The following is a 22,592-nucleotide window of genomic DNA, read 5'->3' as shown; positions in this document are numbered from 1 at the left end:
CAATTTAAAAACAATAAGAAAGTTCACATCGTTGAATTAATTATTCCCTTTAAAGAACGTGTCTACAACAACAGAATTTTGACAACTGAAAAAAAAATTAACGTATGTCAAGGTATTGGTTTTAGCCTATCAGACAGATAATACAATATACAGTATATGTACACACATACACACTCGCTTGTTCTTTGTAGCAGCAACATCTTTTTTTCCTCATTAATACATCTTTGACGTAAACCATGTGGTCTAGAATATTCTTCACATATATCACAAAATCTCGAACGTTATCTCTTCTTCTCGTGATCTCAACGTTTTTCACGAGAGCTTGAACGTTATCTCGTCTCTCCCATGATCATTCTCTTTTTTGTTTTATAGTCCTTTTTTTCCTATCGATGAATATATATATATATATATATATATATATATATATATATATATAGGTAGTTGCCTGTCTAGCCGCACTGATGAGCTGTGAAACAGCGAAACAGTACTGTATGTGGATGAGTATATATATATATATATATATATATATATAAATGAACGTGTATGTCTGTTTGTGTGTGTGTCTGTGTACATTTCCCTGCGGAATTACTCTGTCACTTTTTGTCTACAGACTCGAAATTTGATATACAGGGTAATGAGATTTGGGAAAATCTTTGTAATTGGTTTTCGGTCAGAACTTTGGCTGCCAAGGTGTCAAAATTCAACGATTTGACCTTTGAGAACTCTATCAAACTCCTCCGCCAATTTTCGGTCTTAACACTTGAAATTTTAGATATAAATTCCTTGGACATGGATCTAACTTAATAACAATAAATGTTAAGGGGTTATAATAGGGGTCAAAGTTTAAAAAATTTGACCTCTGCGGTCTCTACGAAATTACTCAGACAATTTCTGTGTCTAAACATTTGGAATTTAACATGAAAGGTATTCAGAGATAGGGCAAGCATTTTAATCGGATTGGGTCGAAAAGTTTTAGTTACCAATATATAAATGTATGTATGTATGTATGTTTGCATGTCTGCCCAACACTTTCGACAGAGGCGATGGATTTTTACAAGATCAGTATCGTTTTGAAGTTCGACCTTTCAAAAGACAAATATCGAAAACTTGGCTAAAAACATTAGTATCTTCACTTTCAACTGGGCACTTTTCTACAGGGAGGGGTCACTTTGTTCGTCAATATTTTCGAAAGTCATCCTCTCCTTCCGATTATCTAGACTTAATTTAAACCTACGTTACGTCCAGTTTGGCGGTGGTCGTAACAGCAAAAACGTCAGGTTTTTCCAGTTCTTTTCCTCCTTCGCGGTACGGGTTCGAGCCTGCCTTTCTACTATCACTTTTTTTTTTACTGAAGACACACCTCCAAACACCCGGGCAACCATGCTAATATATATATATATATATATATATATATATATATATATATATATATATATATATGCTTGGCCTTCGCATGAATGTAAGACACAATTCTATAGTTTTGTAGCAAAAGAGTTGTCAGATGAAAATAAAATCGAGCACTTTTGTAAACGACATATGTATTTATGTTGCTGAAAGTTAAATTACCAAAAAAAAAAAAAAAAAAAAAAGGAATAGAGGATTGACAAAGTTGGTAGGCTACCGAAAATCTTTTTGGTGCAATATATCTTCAAGTGAATATAGCCTTTCTTGGCGTTTGCAGAAAGAACGCATTTCTTCGTTGGTACGCGGAATCTCTCAGTTGGCTTCATATTTCCTGTATTTTGAAACCTTAGTTATTATAGCAATGTTTATCCTTATAAAGTAAGGCTAAGCTGACTAATAATCTGTCAAATTTCCTCTTCCGTCTTTTATTTTGTGAATGTATCTATAACTTTTATTCTTTATCTTTCAGTTAATATTTTCTATCTTGATGTGTTTGCTTTGTATATGATACATAGCTTTTGTTAGCTTAAGTTTTAGTATATATATATATATATTTATTTATTTATATATACATATTTATTTCTTCATATATATATATTTATTTATATATATTTATTTATATATATATTTATATATATATTTATTTATATATATTTATATATATATTAATTTATATATATATATTTATATATATATTTATAATAAATATATATATATTACCTGTGGAACTACGTTGAAGTTGCAAATATGTTATTTAAAGTACAGCATATATTTATTTATTTATTTATATATATATTTATTTATTTAAAAATATATATATTATATTTATATATATATATATTTATTTATATATATATTTATATATATATATTTATATATATATATATATATTTATATATATATATATATTTACATATATATTACCTGTGGAACTACGTTGAAGTTGCAAATATGTTATTTAAAGTACAGCATATATTTATTTATTTATTTATATATATATTTATTTATTTAAAAATATATATATTATATTTATATATATATATATTTATTTATATATATATTTATATATATATATTTATATATATATATATATTTATATATATATATATATTTACATATATATTTATATTTATTTATATATATATTTATATATTTATATTTATATATATATTTATATATATATTTATATATATATGTAGTTTGTATACACAGTGAATAATCGACAAAAGACTATATTCAAAAGTTCATGATGTTGACCATCTTATAATTTATTCCTTTAATTCAGTTGACATTTACAATTCTTGACAGTATCTGTTTCGTAGCGCGCAAATAATCACTTAATTATTATATCAGTCAGTGAATCTATTATGCCTTTAACTCATCAGAAGAAATAGCAGCAATCAATCCGTCAAAATTCAAATGGAAACATATTATAAGGCATTTACAGCTTCTCTTTCAATTTTCGGATTTTGATCACGTCAAAACGCACTTTATTTCATTTTGAGGTCTCAATAACTTAATAAAAATGGTTTCTAGGATTTTTAAATGGAAAGGTGAAGGTGACCTGCTTAAGATCGTGAACATGTCGACATTAACGTTCATTGCACAAGCATGGTTATTTATAAGATGTTCACAGATCGCAGGACCATATGTATTATTTAGAACCCTAGAAGGTGAAAAATTTTCCGAACGAATCTTTGATGGTACGTGTTGTTTTAAAGAAAATACAATCTTTGCGATGTGCGTCCAACGTACTGCGCACGAAAACTACATTTAAATAAATAAATAAATAAATAATATAATTATCATGGTGAGGGGGAGCGATCATCTTTGCGAATTGACCGAACATATATATATATATATATATATATATATATATATATATATATATATATATATATGACGAGATCCCTGGTTACACCAGATGATCTTGCTTTTCAAATAGAGGAAGAGAAGATGGGAAATAAATAAATAAATATGATAATGAGATTCTCGAGTTGGCAGAAAAAACAATACAGGGTCGTTTTCTGGTTTAGGTTAGAACAACAATTCAAATTATTAAAGAAACAATGTTCTATTGAAAGGTACAATGACTTGGGTTCAAAAGGTCTGCTTTGGTGTCTGTGAGATGTTGTCATTTGGTCCACCTGTTGTATTTAACTACCAGAGCATCAAGCCAAGTGATAAGTTAGTTGGAAAGATAGATAAATAAATTGAACCTAGGGAGAGATATGGTCATGAAAGACGAAGAAGAGAGAAAAGAAAGAGAAAATGAAAAGAATAAAATAATGAGTTCACGAGAGAAGGAAAAGAATAAAATAATGGAAAAAAGAAAGAATAAATCCAAAAAGGTGGAAGGAGGAATTTCTGATTTGATAAAAACGATTGAATTTTTGGAGTTAGAGTCCTTAGTTCTTTTTACTGACTGGAATTCGAGGCGTCCACATCGCTCTCACCAAGCCTGGCGGGGGATATCCATAAGAGCTAAGTTGAAAAGCTCTTGTTCTTAGCTGGGAAATTGATTAGTGGAACTTAAGTATGCAACCTGCATACTTGGATCAAAGAACTCGACTAAACAAGTGTAAAACGATTTATGAATAATTATTTTGTTTCGTTATATAAAAATGTCCCAGAGTTTTTCCTTGTTTCTCGATTGCCGGCTTAATGAAGATGTAGTTTGTTTCAGATATCCCCTGACGCCAGATGATGAAGGAGACAGACTGGATCCAGCACGAAGCCAGAGTGCCGACCGAAATCGACAATGTTGCCACACGGACTTAGGGTCATGCACATTTCGCGTGCCCTGAGCAGCAGAAGGATATTTTCCAGTGACCAGTGAGAGTCTGGTCACCCTTAACCTTCGAGGGATCCATCACTAGACAAGTAAGAATGTAGCCCTGCTGGGTTGCATCTATGGTCCTGTGAGCTGGGAGCGGCGAACACGGCCAGAAGTACATCACAAGTATGCTCCCATGAACCAGGATAGCGACGGATGCGGCCCGGCCCTCTGAGAAAGGAGGTTAGGGTTATATATATATATATATATATATATATATATATATATATATATATATATATATATATATATATATATATATATATACTAGCATGGGTGTTTGGCGTTGCCCGGAGTTTGGAGGTGTATGTTGAGCAAAAAAAAAAAGGTAATTTTTTTAAAACTTTGACCCGTATTATGACCCCTTAAAATTGATTGTTTTGGGCTGAAATTAAGTTATTATGTTAGATCCATGTCCAAGGAACTTATATCTAAAATTTCAAGTGTTTAGACCCAAGATTGGCGGATGAGTTTGGTAGAGTTCTCAAAGGTCAAATCGTTGAACTTTGACTCCTTAACAGCCAAATTTCTAGCTGAAAACCGATCACATAGATTTTCCCAAATCTCAGTACCCTGTATATCAGATTTCGAGTCTGTAGACTAAAAATTGACATAGTTATTGCGTAGGGAAATGTACACAGACACACAGACACGTTCACTTTTATATATATATATATATATATATATATATATATATATATATATATAATGAGATTTTGTAAAAGCTCGTTGAAGCATCTGTAAGAATTTGAAATGTTTAATAAACAAACGAATTACCTGTGGAACTACGTTGAAGTTGCAAATATGTTATTAAAATTACAGCATTTTTTTTTTTACATGAACACTAAGACACTTCAATTTAAAGTCAAATATTAACAGGGGAAATTATAGAGGAATAAAAGGCGAATCAAATGAGGTATAGTTTGTTTAAACAGTTACATTCAATTTAGCTTAAATTTGCGGTCTTTGAAAAAAATGACAAATGCGTACCGTCGTTTTGGTGCCATCGTATATGTATACATCCCTCGACTCAGAGAAATAGAGATAGAGAGAGAGAGCGAGCGAAAGTGTGTGTGTGTGTGTGTGTAAAAGAGAGGAAGAGAGAAAGAGAGAGTGAGAGAGAGAGAAGGAAAGGGAAAGTAACAAATGGTAGAGGAAACAAACGAGATAGATCACATAAATGAAATAGCAGGGTGTATTATCGATGGCGGCTGAGAGCAAGTTGGAGCCAGGTTGGCGTTTTTTTGTTGTTGTTTTATAATCAGAAAAAGATTGATTGATTGTCGAATGGCGAAATTAAACGGATTCATGCGTTTCTTGTTTAACCCCGACTGATGTTAATGAATCACGTGTCACGATGAGGTAGACTTGCAGAACTCTCTTCACCGCGCCCTGCGCATGCGCATGTGACTGGGGTGGGGTGGGGGGGGGGTCGGTGCGTAGATTTGAAATTGGTGCGCCATTTTCATACGCATAGCCCATCCGATTTGTGATAGACGGGCGATTACAATTATATGCAGCTGCCACTAGATATATCTACCCCGATTTTCATGGAATCTCAATGTCCCGGAAGTAATGGTTTCGACAGCGTTATGGTGAACTTTCATTTATTTAATTTTCCCTTAATTGAAGTATATACATATTGCTTGTAAAAACTGTACCCATAGATAAAAATAGATCCCATGAACTCCTGGCGCAACGGATAAAGTGCTAAGTTTATAATCAAATTTAAGTGACAATCTTCTGGAGGTGAAATATTTGAATCAATATGTGAATCAATACTAAGAATATGATTAAGATTCACTAAAGGCTTCTACCTGATCATGGCTGACGGAACGAGAACAATTTATCCCAATAGATTAGATAAATAAATGAGTTAAAAATTCTCAATAGTTTCTTGAGTTCGACAGAAAGATTTGCGGGTTCGACAAGACGTACCTGAAGAAAGTCAGAGGTTACATCGGACGAAACATTGTAAGAATATAATCCCATTCCCCGCAGTTCTTTTTGAAACTCTCCTCTCCTGGTGTTGAACGTTCTGCAGGTAACACATGCGAAGCAGCTACAAATGTGTCTTCGGAAATGTATCTGCGACCTCTCTCCTATTCTCGATCACTACTTTCCCTTTGTATAGACTACTGCACAAACTCCCTCAGTCACTTGCTTGTATCTCTCAGTTTCAGATATCAATGGCAATTTCCTTTAGTTTGCGTTTAAACTACATCTTAGTACCAAATTTTTTGCTCACTCACTCTTTTATTGCCATTTTTTTTTAGCTGTCCATAGAGGAGCATTTTGAAGAACATGTCATTCGCCTTTCTTACATGACCAGTCTAACGCAGTTGTGTGGTTGCAAGCACTCTTTATCTGTGCCTAAATCAAAACGTAGATTCCATGAACAAAGCTTCCTTCTTAGAAGTGCAAGCCTGTAAAACTCTGTTCCGTTTGCCTGTTTCCCATCTGACTACAACTTGGATGTCTTCAAGTCCAACATAAACAAATTCCTGATAAACCACCTCCTTAAGTAAGACACCGCATCAGATCTCCATTACTAATTATTACTACGATATTATCCCATTGATTACTGCAATAACCTTTATCGCCGAGTGGCTTCCGGGCTTTGATAAGTGGTGACTACCATGTAAAGAAAAAAAAAGCACTGCTTCTTTGCTGTCGATATTTACTTTTCTGAGGATTGCCATTTTCGTCACATAATCATTCCTCCTGATTTTCATTATTGTCCTGAGATGGCGTTGTCGCACTGTCTCTAGTCTTCTAATGCGGTCCCTATATAGGATGTAGGTTTCGGAAGAGTTGAGCAAGGCTAGCAGTATTACTGCTTTGTACATCTTGCATTTTGTCGCCAACTTGATGTCCTTTCGTAACCGTAGACGTTTATCCAGTTTACCAAAGGAAGCACATGCATTTTGGATTCGCCAGCTGCCTTCCTTGCCTATGATTATGCTTAGCAAGTATTGAAATATTGAAACCACTTTTAGTTCTTCGCCATTTATTTTAAGGGATGACTCATTTGGGTACAACTTGTCAGGTGATGAAATTCACATTGTGTCTTATCGCTGCTCGTCTATGAATCGTTCCTTTAGAGGGCGGGTTTTTGTCGAAAATACTTATAAAAGATTTTTATGTTTTTTTTTCTTGATAATTTTCTCTTGGAAGTGACAATTCAAGTTTCTGTTGAACTGGATGAACAAAAGATCCTAGTAATAATATGTTTATTCCTGGTTGTTCGTTTATGCACGAAACAGTCATGTATCTATAGAGACGATAATTAGTGTCAGTTTGGGAACTGTAGACACAAATATTCGAGAGGAACTGAAGATGCAGAAGATTTGCGCGAATGCACCAGTCCCCAACTCCATCGTTGCCACAGAGTATTTGACCAAAGTAGGCATCAACACAGTTTCTACCCTCCCTATTATAGAGACATTGCTCTCTGCGACTTTTGGTTATTCCCTAAGCTCAAGGAAAACCTTAGCGACTGTCGGTATGAAAAATTGAGGCGATAAAAGGGGCTGTGACGAGGGTCATTGACACGCTCACACAAGAGGACTCCCATGGGGCTTTTCAGAAGTTGGTGGAACGGTACAACAACTGCATTGCAGCCGGAGGAGATTACTTCGAAGGATACTAAAGTTTCATGTGTAATTTTAATGGTATATTAACGATATGTATAAGACACTAATTCAGAGATTTTTTCAAAATTATAGTTTTTTCCCGACTATATTAGGGAGGGGGGGGGCTAAAGATGCAAGAGACAGTAAAAAACAAAAGCAAGCAAACAAACAAACAAACAAACAAACAAACAAAAAAACGAAAATAATATAGACTTATGAGCAAATTAAAAAAAAAAAAATTCAGAAAGCTGCACAGAGATTTTCCACGTATATGGGGAAGAACCCTTTTACAGAACGGGTGAGCCGAAAATGGTCGTCTCGATTCCGAAAAAGCAAAATTTTCAACGAACCAAACGATACAAAGAGAAAGCTTTAGTGGAACATGATTACCGTTTGACAACCAGGCAAATCGCAGACATGCTCAAGATTTCCGAGTCGAGTGTGGAAAATGCATTGCATTAATAACCACTTAAAAACAAACGAACGTTTTGGCCAACTCAATACATATGTGCTATTGTGGTTCAGTTTATTTCGATTATATTAGAGAGTTAAACGAACAAGAGACAGTAAAAAAAGCAAAACAAAACAAAACAAAACAAAAACATCAAAACAACACGCAAATAACAAAACAAAAAAAACACACACAAAACAAAACAACACAAACAAAAACAAAAAACAACCAAGAAAAAAAACATAAACAAAAAACAAAAAACGAAACAAAAATTAAAACAAAAAACAAAACAAAAGAACAAAAAAACAAAAAAATAAATAAAAAACAAACAAAAAACAAACAAAAAAAACAAACAAAAACAAAAACCCAAAAGACAAACAAACAAAAACAAAACAAAACAAGAAATAAAACAAAAAACGAAAAAAAACAAAACAAAAACAGAATATAAAGCATAAAACAAAAAACAAAACAAAAATCAAAACAAAAAAACAAAACAAAACAAGAAATAAAACAAAAAAACAAAACAAAACCAAAACCAAAAAACAAACAAAACAAACAAAAACAAACAAGAAAAAAACAAACAAACAAAACAAACAAAAAAACAAACAAAACAAAACAAGAAATAAAACAAAAAAACAAAACAAAACCAAAACAAAAAAAACAAACAAAACAGACAAAAAAACAAACAAAACAGATAAAAAACAAACAAAAAACAAAAGAAAACAATATGAGCATAATTAAAAAACAGTAATAATCATCCTTATATCCCGAGCAACGTCGGGTTCTTCTGCTCGTATCATTACATAACTTTGATTATATATGCTTGCGTTTATGTGTAATCAGTTTATTTGTAGACAATTCTTTTCTTTTGTGTGCATTTCTTGTAGATTTAAGCATATCAAACTCTCGGCAGTGTTGATTGTGTCGATATTAATAAGCACCTGAAACGGATCGGCTTTATTGATCAATAACTGCGTTGTTTTATTCAAATAACATTCGCCGCGTTTCTTGTTGCCATTGGCAACACCCAAAAGAATCAAACGGATTGGAAGATATTTTTCAAAAAGCATCCTCGCATCTTTCTTAGAAACGTTGTCCAGCGGCCCATTTGTTACGCTTCAGTCATGTCTGTATGTATGTCTGTGTATCTGTTTGTCACGCTTCCGTTAGAGATAGCATTGTCATTAGTCAGTAAGCCTTAGGTTTGTACTATTCGACTCTCCTTCAACGATTACAAAAAATCTTCTGAAACACCGATTGCTACAACTAATACGCTACCTGTAAGATCTTCGTTCAAACTTCTCATCTTAACAATCACGGGCAACATAAATTAAAACGCATTGAAGACACTGCCAAGTTTCCTGCAAAAAAGATGGACTCTCTCTCTTTACCATACTGGAAAATTACTCACATCTGAGAGTATCCTATGTCTCTACAAAACCACCATGCCTCCATTTTTGGAGCGTTGTTCTCACAAAAGGGTCGGTGCATCTTCCACTCTTAAACAGAGTCCAAATAAGAATCTCAAATTTAATAGATTCCGCATTATCAACCAAACTCTAACCACTGACTCATCGCCGCAATATTACATCCCCGTGCTCGTTTTTACAAGTGTGTTTAATGGAATGTGCATCGATACACTCGAAAGACTTGTGCTCCTTTGACGTAAATATTTCCGACTAACCTGGCAACCAGCAAAACCCCACCCCTTCACTGTAGAGGTACCTAGATGCCGGAAAACTTTCTACTCTAATAGGTTCTTCCCACGAACTGCTAAACGTTGGACTTCCTTCCTGGTCGCCTGTTTCTCTAACTGTACTAACATGCAGAAATTGACATATAATGTGAACAGACATCTCACTATTCAACTCTCTACATAGTATCTCTGTAGAGCAAGTCCCAAGCAGTAGCCCTTATACCACCTTATACCACCGCTTGGCGTAAGTAGGAACATATTAGGTGTGAAACATGGTATATATATATATATATATATATATATATATATATATATATATATATATATATATATATATATATATATATAAATGAACGTGTCTGTTTGTGTCTGTGTACATTTCCCTACGCAATAACTCTGTCAATTTTTAGTCTACAGACTCGAAATTTGATATACAGGGTACTGAGATTTGGGAAATTCTATGTGATCGGTTTGCGGCAAGAAATTTGGCGATTAAGGGGTCAAAGTTCAACGATTTGACCTTTGAGAACTCTACCAAACTCCTCCGACAATTTTGGGTCTAAACACTTGAAATTTTAAATATAGATTCCTTGGACATGGATCTAACTTAATAACTTGATTTGAGCCCAAAACAATCAATTTTAAGGGTCATAATAGAGGTCAAAGTAAAAAAAATTGACCTCTGAGGTCTCTTTCAAATTACTCAGACAATTTCTGGTCTAAATATTTGAAATTTTGTATAAAGGGTATTCAGAGATAGGGCAAGCTTTTTGTATCAGTTTGGGTCGAAAATTTTAGTTACCAATATATAAATTTATGTATGTGTGTCTGTTTGCATGTCTGCCTTAAACTTTCAATAGAGGCGACGGATTTTATCAAGATCAGTATCGTTTTAAAGTTCGACCTTTCAATCGAAAAATTGGCTCAAAACATTAATATCTTCTCCTTCAACTAGGCACTATCTACAGGGGGGGCACTTTTTTCGTCGATATCTTTGAAAGTTATCCTCTCTTTTAGATTTTCTAGCCTTAATTTAAAAAAAAAATGTCGCTTCCGGTTTGGCGATGATCGCAACAGCATAAACGTTAGGTTTTACCCCGTTCTTTTCCTCCTTTCCGTTACGGGTTTGAGACTGCCTTCCTACTACCATTTTTTTTTTTGTTCAACATACACATCCAAACACCCGGGCAACGCCGGGCTGAAATGCTAGTATATATATATATATATATATATATATATATATATATATATATATATATATATATATATATATATATATATCGAAGATCATATCAATATAGCTTGGACTACAATTCATAATATAAATTTGCAAAAAAAGAAATATACCCAATAAATACACGCGAAATATCGGTGCGAAAACAGAAAAGTTCCCAGATTTTACCAACTAATAAAAACACACAAAAACAGACCATCTACACAAATTAGACCCATCGTTTCAAGCATAGAAGGACCACTTTACAAAATATCCTAGCTACTATCACAAATACTCTGCTTTCCACCTATCGAGGTCACTTTAACAGCTCTGAAGAAGTCATATATAAACTACAATCATCACGAAGCCAGCACCTTCAACACAACAGATATGCCTTCAGCCTAGATCTTGTCTTTTTCTACACATCACTACCTGCACACCCAGATGTTGACCTAATCATAGAATGCATTTCTTATAATAATCTACACTGCTTTAACCTCACCAGCACTGACATACACCAAATTATATAATAGTAGACAGCACACTCTTTTTTTTTTTTAATTTTCAATCCAAACAAGGCATAGTGCCACTTTGAAGTGGGGGGCTACTATTGGGGACATAAGTTGCAGGGGTATTATGAAGGGAGATGAGCTACAAATACTAGAAATCCTGTGTCAATGGCGATTAGGCTAGCTAGTTTGTAGTTTGACAAGGACATATCCGAATCCAAGAACATTACATAAGACCTCGTTTTTTACAAACACGTATGTCTGTTCACATTACACTTGAACTTCTGCATGTCAGTACAGTTGGGAAAGCAGAATCCCAGAAGGGAGTTCCAAAGTCTAGCAGTTTGGAGTAGAAAGCCTTCTTACACCTAGAGATTTCCACTGTGAAGGGGTGGGGTTTAGCTGCTTGTCGGGTTTGTCGGGGGTATTCACGTCTAGGGAGTACAAGTTCTGGTAGGTAAACAAAAAAAAAACATACAAACAGATATCAGACCTTCTTATGGGATCCAGCCTATCCGGACTTTTGGATATAACATACATGAACAGAAGGAACAAGACACACTACCAATCCAGCATCTTCTTTACAAGATATGTAGATAATATTCTCATCCTGATATGATCTTAAATAATTATTACCTTCCAAAACACAGACCCACATATTAGATTTAGTGGGGGATGCCCTTTTCTCTTCCCCGCAACATCTCTCCCACAGAAGAGACGTTGTGAGCCTGTCTTTGTTTTATCGTTATTTCCACGGCAGGTGCTCGTCTGAGCTCCAATCTCTGGTCCCCCCTCGCCAATCTTTTACAAAAAACACCCTTCTAGCTGAATCCACTGTCAAAAATTTTCCCCACTCTTTATTTGTGCCTAAATCAAAACGTAGATTCCATGAACAAAACTTCTTTCTTAGAACTGCACGTCTGTCGAACCCTGTTCCGTCTGCCTGCTTCCCACCTGACTACAACCTGGATGTCTTCAAGTCCAATGTAAACAAATTCCTGATGAACCGCCCCCTTAAGTAAACACTTCATTAAATCTCCACACTAACGTACTGTACTTGCAATAACCCTTATCCCTGAGTGACTTCCGGGCCTTGATAAGTGGTGACCACCGTGTAAAAAACAAACAAACAAACTTTACCTGAGTTATTGAAAGATCTTCTACGGTTTCTTAAAGTCAGCACATGCACTTTCCGTGTCATTTTTTCTAGATTAGGATTATTTTCTGTGGAGACGGTTATCAAATAAACTTTAAGTTAAACATTTTTCTTGTAGTTGGCATTCATTTTTATCTCTACGCTCGTTACTATTATTCTTGTGTACTGTTAATTCTATCATTCTTATTGTGACTTACTATCTGCTTATTATGACGCTAAATTATTTCTTGCGAAATTATTTGTGCAACTATAACTAAATTTAATAGTATTTTTTATTAAATATCTACAGTGTTATTCATCAGAAAATGTTCACTTATATTATTAAGAAACATATGTCGAATTTTGGATTTAACAAGCAGATTAAACGGGCAGGTATACCCAATAATTTTCCGGGTTCTAGATTTCCTTTGAATGTTTGTATTACTTCTGATGTTATACGCTATGTTTTTTTTGTTTTTTTTACAAGGAGATCACCACTTATCAAGGCCCGGAAGCCACTAAGGGATAACGCTTATTGCATGTACAGTACGTTGTACGTTAGTGTTGAGATTTCATAAAGTGTCTACTTAAGGGGGCGGTTCATCAGGAATTTGTTTACGTTGGATTTGAAGACATCCAAGTTGTAACCAGGTGGGAAACAGGCAGACGGAACAGAGTTCCACTGGGGTGCTGTTATAAGAAAGAAGCCGTGTTCATGGAATCTACTTTTTGATTTAGGCACAGATAAAGAGTGGGGAAAATGTTAGTGTTAATATTACTATTGTTCTTTAAAGTTTTGTTATAAGTGTAACGTTGTTGAAATTCCCTTAATAGAGTAATTATTGCTAGTTTTATGTTTAATGTTCACATAATCATATTGCGTGAAAAAAAACTTTTATAATAATACATATTATAAAATGAATGAGGACTGCAACAGTTTCCCTAGAGAGGTTATTTATTTACATGACATCAGGATACCTGTCACTACTTCATGTTACATTCTACATCACCAAAGTAGGTCAAATAAACACTAATTTCTATAGGAAATCCGCCTGCCGGGACATTTTCATAAACTACAAGTCGGCACTCCCTACCCAAGCAAGAATAGGCTATGCTGCAAATGAAACTAACCACATTCGAAGCAGGTGCACGAATGAAACGGACATGATAACCTCCGTTAGAAAATGTCACTTGCTTTCTCAAAATACCACATTTATATATCAACAGCCATACGCAAGGCCATTCGCAAGGAACACCTAGAATTCAACTTATACACACAGATCCAACATCAAGACAACACCTATCTAAAACCAAAACTAAACCAAGAAACAAACCATGTTCATAATCTAACTACCCCATAAAAAACAGAGGACTATGCGAACGCACACATTCAGTGTGTAATGTTGTGACCCTTTGGGCTGTGATCATAGCATAGTATCTGTGTTAACTGTGGCATGCAGGGCCAAGGGTCAAAACATTATTATTATTATTATTATTATTATTATTATTATTATTATTATTATTATTATTATTAATTGGTTCGGGCGACGGCGGGTCGCTGGATCAATTATTATGATAAAAAAATAAACAATTAGATTAAAAAAAAAATGATTGATATATAATAAATCGCAAAAGGAATGTGAAAATAGAAAATAGATGTAAACATGATTTTTGGTTTGCATAAACAAATTTTTTTTTACACAGTGGTCACCACTTATGAAGGCCCGGAAGCCACTCAGGGATAAATAACTAGATTGGGGATATTGGGTTGGTCTGAGACACGTAATGATGTGACGTAAAGAAACACGTGATGTATGTAGATTTGGGGAGATTCTAGGCAGTCGTTATCTGGACATCAGAGAGAACGGACGACTCAAGATGACGTGGGAAGCGGCGCCACTTCAGACAGCCAAGGTGTAAAGAACGTGTAATCTCTGAAAATGCCGTCCAGATCATGAGAATAAATGTTCATAAATAATTTAGGTATGTGTTGTGTCATTTACATCTGTTAAAAAAGAACTGTTGTCGACAGCTGTTTCGATACGTCTACGTCAATCGTTTCCTGTTAAAACTGTTGCATAAATGTTAAAGAATATACACACTAGATGATCAACTAAATGATACGACGTAGGTCAGAGCGGTACCTCTAGATATATCTAAGCCTTTTGACAGGGTATGGTATGAGGGTCTCCTCATGAAGATTAGATCATACGGTATAACTGGTAGAATACTTAACATAATTAAATCCTTCTTAGATAAGAGAAAAATCCAGGTTGTCCTCGACGGTCGTACATCTAAACAATATGGTGGAATGGGGACAAAAGTGGATGGTCACGTTCAATGCCGCCAAGACTAAACTGGTTTCATTCAATAATTACAAGAAACACTCTCTACCACCTATAGTAATGGCCAACGACTCTTTATCTGAGAGTACGTCTTTCAAGCTCATTGGCCTAACGTTCACAGGAAACAGGAGTTGGAACAATTACATTGAGGGCATTGCCAGGGCCGCTGCGAGGAAGGTGGGCTCCCTCTACTGTGCTAGAAAACTACTAACACCTGAAAGTATCCTGTACCTCTATAAGGCCACCATTCGCCCATGTATGGAGTATTGCTGTCATATTTGGGCTGGTTCATCGGCTACTAGTCTCTCGCTCCTTGACAGGGTTCAAAAGAGAGTCGCAAATCTGATAGGCCCTAAACTGGCATCTAAGCTTCAGACTCTGTCCCATCGACGAAACGTTGCATCCCTCTGCCTGTTCTACAAGTATTTTAATGGTGAATGCTCTGATGAACTGCAATCACTTGTGCCCCCACACGTGAACACCCTCGACAGACCCGACAAGCTGCGAAATCCCACCCCCACACTGTAGAGATCCCTAGATGTAAAAGATCTTTCTACTCCAGTAGTTTCTTCTCCAGAACTGCTAGACTTTGGAATTCCATTCCAGGTCCCTGCTTCCCCAACTGTACTGACATGCATAAGTTCAAGTGCAACGTGAACCAACATCTTGCTGCCCAAATCCCTACATAGTACCCCATTAGATGTTTCCCCTGATAGTAGCCCCCTACACCAAAGTGGCAATGTGCCTTGTTTGGGGTGAAAATGTAATAAAAAAATGCATTCACGCATTTACACGTACACGAATATACAGATAAAAAATAAACCCAACATGTACGTCGTATTCATACACCTGCCTATATAACAAGTGTATGAAATCCAATGCACTATATTCAATGAGTCGTACATTGGAAGTACAATCAGGCAGTTGCATATCCGAATCCAAAAACATATTACCACAAGGCCTCGTCTTTTACAAACACGTATCTCACACACACAACACCAATGGAAATATGATTGTTAAAATACTAGCAACTGAAAGGAATCAAGAAAACCTCAGATTAAAAGAATCGATATTGATTGACAAATTAAAACAATGAACTAATAATAAAACAGAAAAATCTAACAATATCTTTCAAACACACCATATATATATATAAATATATATATATATATGTATATATATGTATATATATATGTATATGTATATATGTATATATATATATATATATATATATATATATATATATATTAACCAAATCTTTTAATATATTAAGATATATTAAAATTCGGTAATATTTATATACCAATGAAAATTAAAGTAAAAATTAATTGACTCCACTAAAACAGAGACTAGAAGTATGTTCATATATGTATAAATAGTGAATTTCGCCGTCTGAAGAGTGGCTATTTTGGAATATTTTTGAATGACAAAATGTTTGAAATTGTCTGAATAGTCACAAAACAATTGTCACGAATATGAAGATACATAATATAATGCTATTATTTTAACATTTTTTATTGTCTTGATTTTGTTAATATATATATATATATATATATATATATATATATATATATATATATATATATATATATATATATATTTATGTCTCGGCAGTAGAGTGAAAAGCATATCTTATTTTTCTTTTATTAATATTATTGGAATTTTTTCCTTTTTTCCCTTGTACACATTTTTGTGAATTATTCCATTGATTTCTGCCTTTGGATTATTTTGGACCATCTTCCAATTACGGGATTTCCTTGAATTTTACTTGTGCAAATGGAAATTCAATAACTTTCTTGAAGTTATATATTTGGATTTTACAGTAACTGGATTATTTACCTTTTTTCTTTTTTTTACATGGAGTTCACCACTTATCAAGGCCCAATGACCACTCAGGGTTATTGTGTGTACAATAATCAAAGGGATATTGTAGCAATAGTATTGGAGAATTGGAGAATTGGTAAGGTGTCATTACTTAGGGGGGGCGGTTCATCAGGAATTTGTTTGTGTTGGACTTGAAGACATCCAGGTTGAATTTGGGAGGGAAACAGGCAAGCGGAACAGAGTTCCACAGGCGTGCACCAGACTATCTATTCACGTGTAATCACCTTTTTCTTCACCATATTCCTTCTGCTTCACTTTTTTTGTTATCAAGTAAGATCTTTAACTTATTTGTTTTTTCATCAAATACTTGTGTATGCAAAATCCGATCCCGCATTTTGCTAATTCCTACCCTCTGATGAGAAGGAAAGTATTTCTTCGAAACTCTGCGAATGAAGGACTATCCACTTATCTAGTGTTTCCTTTTCAGATTAAATATGTTTTTAACTCATTTCAAAGTGTTTTTTAACATGTTTTATTAACTGTTTGCTCGTATATATATATATATATATATATATATATATATATATATATATATATATATATATATATATGTGTGTGTCTGTGTGTGTGTGTGTAAACAAATTGAGCTTGCGTACTTTGGACAATGTCAAAACATTGTTAATTCACTGCCCGCATAGCAGCAGCTGTATAGCGCAACGGCTAGAAGCTCCGACTGTCGTTTGGACAATCGGGTTTCGATCTTGGCTTGAGGTAGTTGCTTCTTTAGCCACATTGATGCGCTGTGAAACAGCAAACCAGTACTGTATGTTGGTGACTATAATGCTCTCTATCTTAGGTTGAGCATTTGGTAAGTGATATACAAATTACCATTAGCGTATGAAGCGATGCTCTTTGTGTAAACACATTGAGCTTAGGTATTTGAACAATGTCAAAACATTGTTAATTCACTGCCCGTATAGCAGCATCCGTATAGCTGTGAAACAGCGAAACAGCACTGTATGTGGATGACTATATATATATATATATATATATATATATATATATATATATATATATACGCATATATTGAATCCATAAAGTTGAAACTGCATAACTTGTTCCACCTTTAAGTTGCTTCATTTTCTCCCGCTCTCCATCTGTGTCTAAATCTAAACGCAGATTCGATGAGCAAAGCTTTTTATTTAAGAACTGCCTGCATGTGGAACACTTTTCCACTGGACTGCTTCCCGACAGATTACAATATGGTAGCCTTCAAGTTCAGTGTAAACAATTTGTTATTTTCTTGAGCCGTCGCTTTAAATAATCCAAATTTTACCCAATGTACAACGTTAACAATTACTAAGCTACTAGCTTACATTCATTAACCCTCGTCCTCGAGTGGCTTTCGGGCTTTGATAAATGATGACTCTCTTGTAAAAGAAATGCTTCAAGCAAACTACTTTGACCTCTTATTATTTACTAGCGGTGGGTGGGGTAGCCGGCTTTGCACGGTCGTAAAATACGCTTAAATATGATATTTTAATTCGTCCAGATTTCTTATATATTATTACAAAGTCGTTTTTTCAAAATTTAATAATCAGTACTTTTTTAAAATTACATTTTCACTCCAAACAAGGAACGTTGCTACTTTGGACAGGGACTTAAGTTGCAGAGGTACTATGTAGGGAGTTTAGCAGCAAAATGTCTGTTCACATTGCACTTGAACTTCTGCATGTCAGTACAATTGGGGAAGCAGGAAACTGGAAGAGAATTCAAAAGTCCTGCAGTTCTGGGGAAGAAACTATTAACACTTGTGTGCCATCAGCTAGAATTGAAACTGTAGTATTCAAAGCTGGTGACGTTACCACTGTACCAACGTGACACGCATATGAACTGATTAAAAATTAAAACTAAAAATAAATTAAGACGAATGTACAAAATCTATAAAGATTTTTTTTCAATTTTAACACATTTTTGACACCTTAGAAACTATTTTAACCGGCTAAAGACCCATAAAAGAAGGGCCTGTAAAAATCCAATCTTTTTGTTTTACATGGAGGTCACCACTTATCACGGCCCGGAAGCCACTCAGGGATAAGGGTTATTGCGTGTACAGTAATCAATGGGATAGTATCGTAGTAATCGTTAGTATTGGAGATTTGATAAAGTGTCTGACTTAAAGGGGGGCGGTTTGTCAGGAATTTTTTTATGTTGGACTTGAAGACATTTAAGTTGTAGTCAGGCGGGAAACAGATAAACGGAAGAGAGTTCCACAGGCGTGCGCTTCTAAGAAAGAAGCTCTGCTCATGGAATCTACGCTTGGATTTAGGCACAGATAAAGAGTGGGGAAAATTAACCACAGTGGTTTCAGCCAGACGGGTGTTTTTTGTGAAAGATTGGCGAGAGGGGAGGGCCCAGAGATTGCAGCTCAGACGAGCACCTACCATGAAAATAACGATAAAACAAAGACAGGCTCGCAACGTCTCTTCTGTGGGAGAGAGGCTGCAGGGAAGAGAGGCCCCTAGCGCTGCTCTGCGACATTTAGTTTCGGAGGAGATCGAGATTTAAAATATAGAGACAGACAGACATATAACCTTTTATATATAAGATTTTGTACCCAATTTGTGAAACGGACGTCAATTAAACCGATTTCAAGTTTTACGTGAAAAGCCGTCAAAGTTGGCCAAGGATTATTTTATACGTAAATATAAACATTTCTATTGCTCAGAATGCTGCATACTAGAAATCCTGTGTCAATGGCGATTAGGCTAGCTAGTTTGTAGTTTGACAAGGACCACACAGTGTGCATGTAATTATAATCCACATCTGCAAAATGGAACCATTCTCAGGGTTGTATCATCTGAGGTTGAAATATAGTGAAGGGTCAAATCAGTTAGACAAAACAGAGGTATGACGTCACGTTGACGAATGACGTCACGTTTTCTGAACTGAGAGAAAGCAAAGGTTTGCAAATCAGTCTAGTATGAGATTATATATAGATAATGCCAGCGTCACTGAGGGAATATCTAGTTCTGTAAGATAGATATGTATCGATCGGTCGTCATTCTTCGGTAGTGGCGCTTCAGGCGATTGGCAATAAACCAACCTGTGTAATGCTTGGGAGGACGAGTTTCTTAGTACTAACCCTAACCCTGGATAGAAAAGGGTCAAGAACGCTATTTTCTCCCTCCTGGAAGATTGTGTATTTATAGAGAGTAAGAAATTGACCTTGGGTTTATTTTCGATCACTTCGTATTTCTCGCTTCCTTTATTTTGTCCTTTAGTCCTCACATTCCATAGGCGATGTTTCAGACAAAAAAAAAAAAAATTCTACGTCAGAATTTATCCATCTCTGCTTATAGATTGTTGGTTTCTGACCTTGAAGTCTGTTATTAACCTACTTACATCAAGTGACTTTATGCCTTGTCCGAAGCGATTTCCATTTTAAAATAATAATACACGGCTAAATAATATTGATACATTCCCATTAAACAAATAAAGTTAAGTAACATTGAGCCTAGTTAGGTGGCGATATAAACTTACTCTTCCGTCTCTCTTTCCCTCTATCTTCTCTTTCTCTTTTTCCAGTGGCATGCGGCAGTAATTAAATAACTACTGCGTACCACTACAGCTTTACAGAGGTAAGCTAAACTTTGCAAAAACAATGATTATAATGTGAGAAACTTTGATAATCGCTAAGTGCGAAATGTTATCTCGATATCTGCATGCCATCATTTCAGTTAAGAAGTAAAGTAAATAATTAGCTGAGAGATTCTTATGTAACGTTTACATATGCATTAACATGTAGACATTCGAGGCCCAACACGTTGAATATTCCGTCGCAAAGAATTACTCGACTCACTTTTTTCCCCGTTAAACAACGATATTTATTTCTAGGTACTTTCCCGAATAAAAAATGATCGTGATCTCTAACGTGATGCTTATTCAGATCCCTGTCCTATCGAACGTGATCGTCATTCTGTGCCCACGTTCTTTTTATAGTCTTTTTCTTTTTCCTTACCGTGACGTCACTTCGCACATGGCTTAGCATTTACATATAGTTGCCCTACGCGCGTCTGCAATCTGTTACACTTAGTCTCTATCTCCTGAAAACAAAATCCTTTAAAAGCTCTCAGCGAATGTTTTCTTTCATTTCTTTTAGCACAAAAAGAAAAGATTATAAAAGAAGTGAAAATAATAGGGACCCACGTATAAATACTCTACATATAAAGGTATTGCTTATTGAAAACTTAACAATGTAGGTTCGACTGCTGAAAATATGTAATAAAAAGCTCGATCTAAAAGTAAAATCTATTTTTTAGAACTCAGAAACTAAAATGTCGAAGAGCTACGAAAACAGGAGTGGTAGCATTAAAACGAACGATAATTTGTCTTCCAGAATTTATTTCCTACATAGTCATCACTATTCTCAATGCACTTTTGCCAGCGATGAACGGTGCCTTGGTCGTAAATGTTCGAAGTGTCAATAATATCTCTGTCGCTACAGTAAAATCGACGAACCCATCTCCTTACTTCGCTGACATCAACTGCATCAGTTCTGTAAACGTTCAACAGACGCTAGTGGATATTGATCGGTTCAATTTTTTTCTGCATAAAGGAATTCAATAACGCATCTCTGCTTCTGACGTACTTCTATGGCAGGATTTGTTTTCTTAGAATCTCGCATTATCAATATCCGCAACAGAGAGATGAATCTTTTAGGTCATGAATGCATCCAACCCCCCATGATCCATTCGGGCGGAATAAAAATAGCAGGCATATGTTTTGGAACACCCTTTGTAGAAGCCTTTATTTGCATCATTTGAATTTTTCGGACTAATGTTCTCATCTTCAGTATTATTTTCACAACGTTTTGGTCGAAGTAATCTTCGACCTTCTTCAGGTGTAACTTGTCGAACTCGGGATCTTTCTATTTCTTTGTAGAAGTTGGAAGTAAATCGTAGTTTTTTTTAAATTGCATTTTCACCACAAACAAGGCACAGTGCCACTTTGGTGTAGGGGGCTACTATCTGGGACCTAAGTTGCAGGGATACTGTGTAGGGAGTTGAGTAGCAAGATGTCTGTTTATATTACACTTGAACTTCTGCTTGTCAGTACAGTCGGGGAAACAGGAACCCGGAAGTTGATTCCAAAGTCTAGCAGTTCTGGGAAAGAAACTATTAGAGTAGAAGGCTTTCTGGCATTTGGGGATCTCTACTGTGTAGGGGTGGGATTTTGCTGATTGAGTTTGTCGGGGATATTTACGTCGACGAGGTACAAGGACTTGTTTTTTGAGTGTCACCCGCCCTGAGAATCGAACCTTTTATCTCTAGAAAATGTAACTTTACGACTGAAACCAAGTACTTTATCCACTACGTCATAGGTGGTTGCGGTATTTAAAAATATGTCTATGCATTTTGATAAGAGCATCTGTCTGTTCAGCTGTCTGTTATGCTAAATTTTAAAATAGCATGTTTGTCAGTTGGTCATACTTAAATTTAGAATTGCATTTTAAGATATACCTACGCGTCTCTATAAAATGAT

The sequence above is a fragment of the Euprymna scolopes genome, chromosome 29, assembly GCF_053919585.1.
Source record: "Euprymna scolopes isolate OS-2025 chromosome 29, ASM5391958v1, whole genome shotgun sequence".
Classification (NCBI taxonomy): Eukaryota; Metazoa; Mollusca; class Cephalopoda; order Sepiida; family Sepiolidae; genus Euprymna; species Euprymna scolopes.
The sequence above is the reverse complement of the archived record's forward strand: the minus strand, read 5'-3'. Positions refer to the sequence as shown.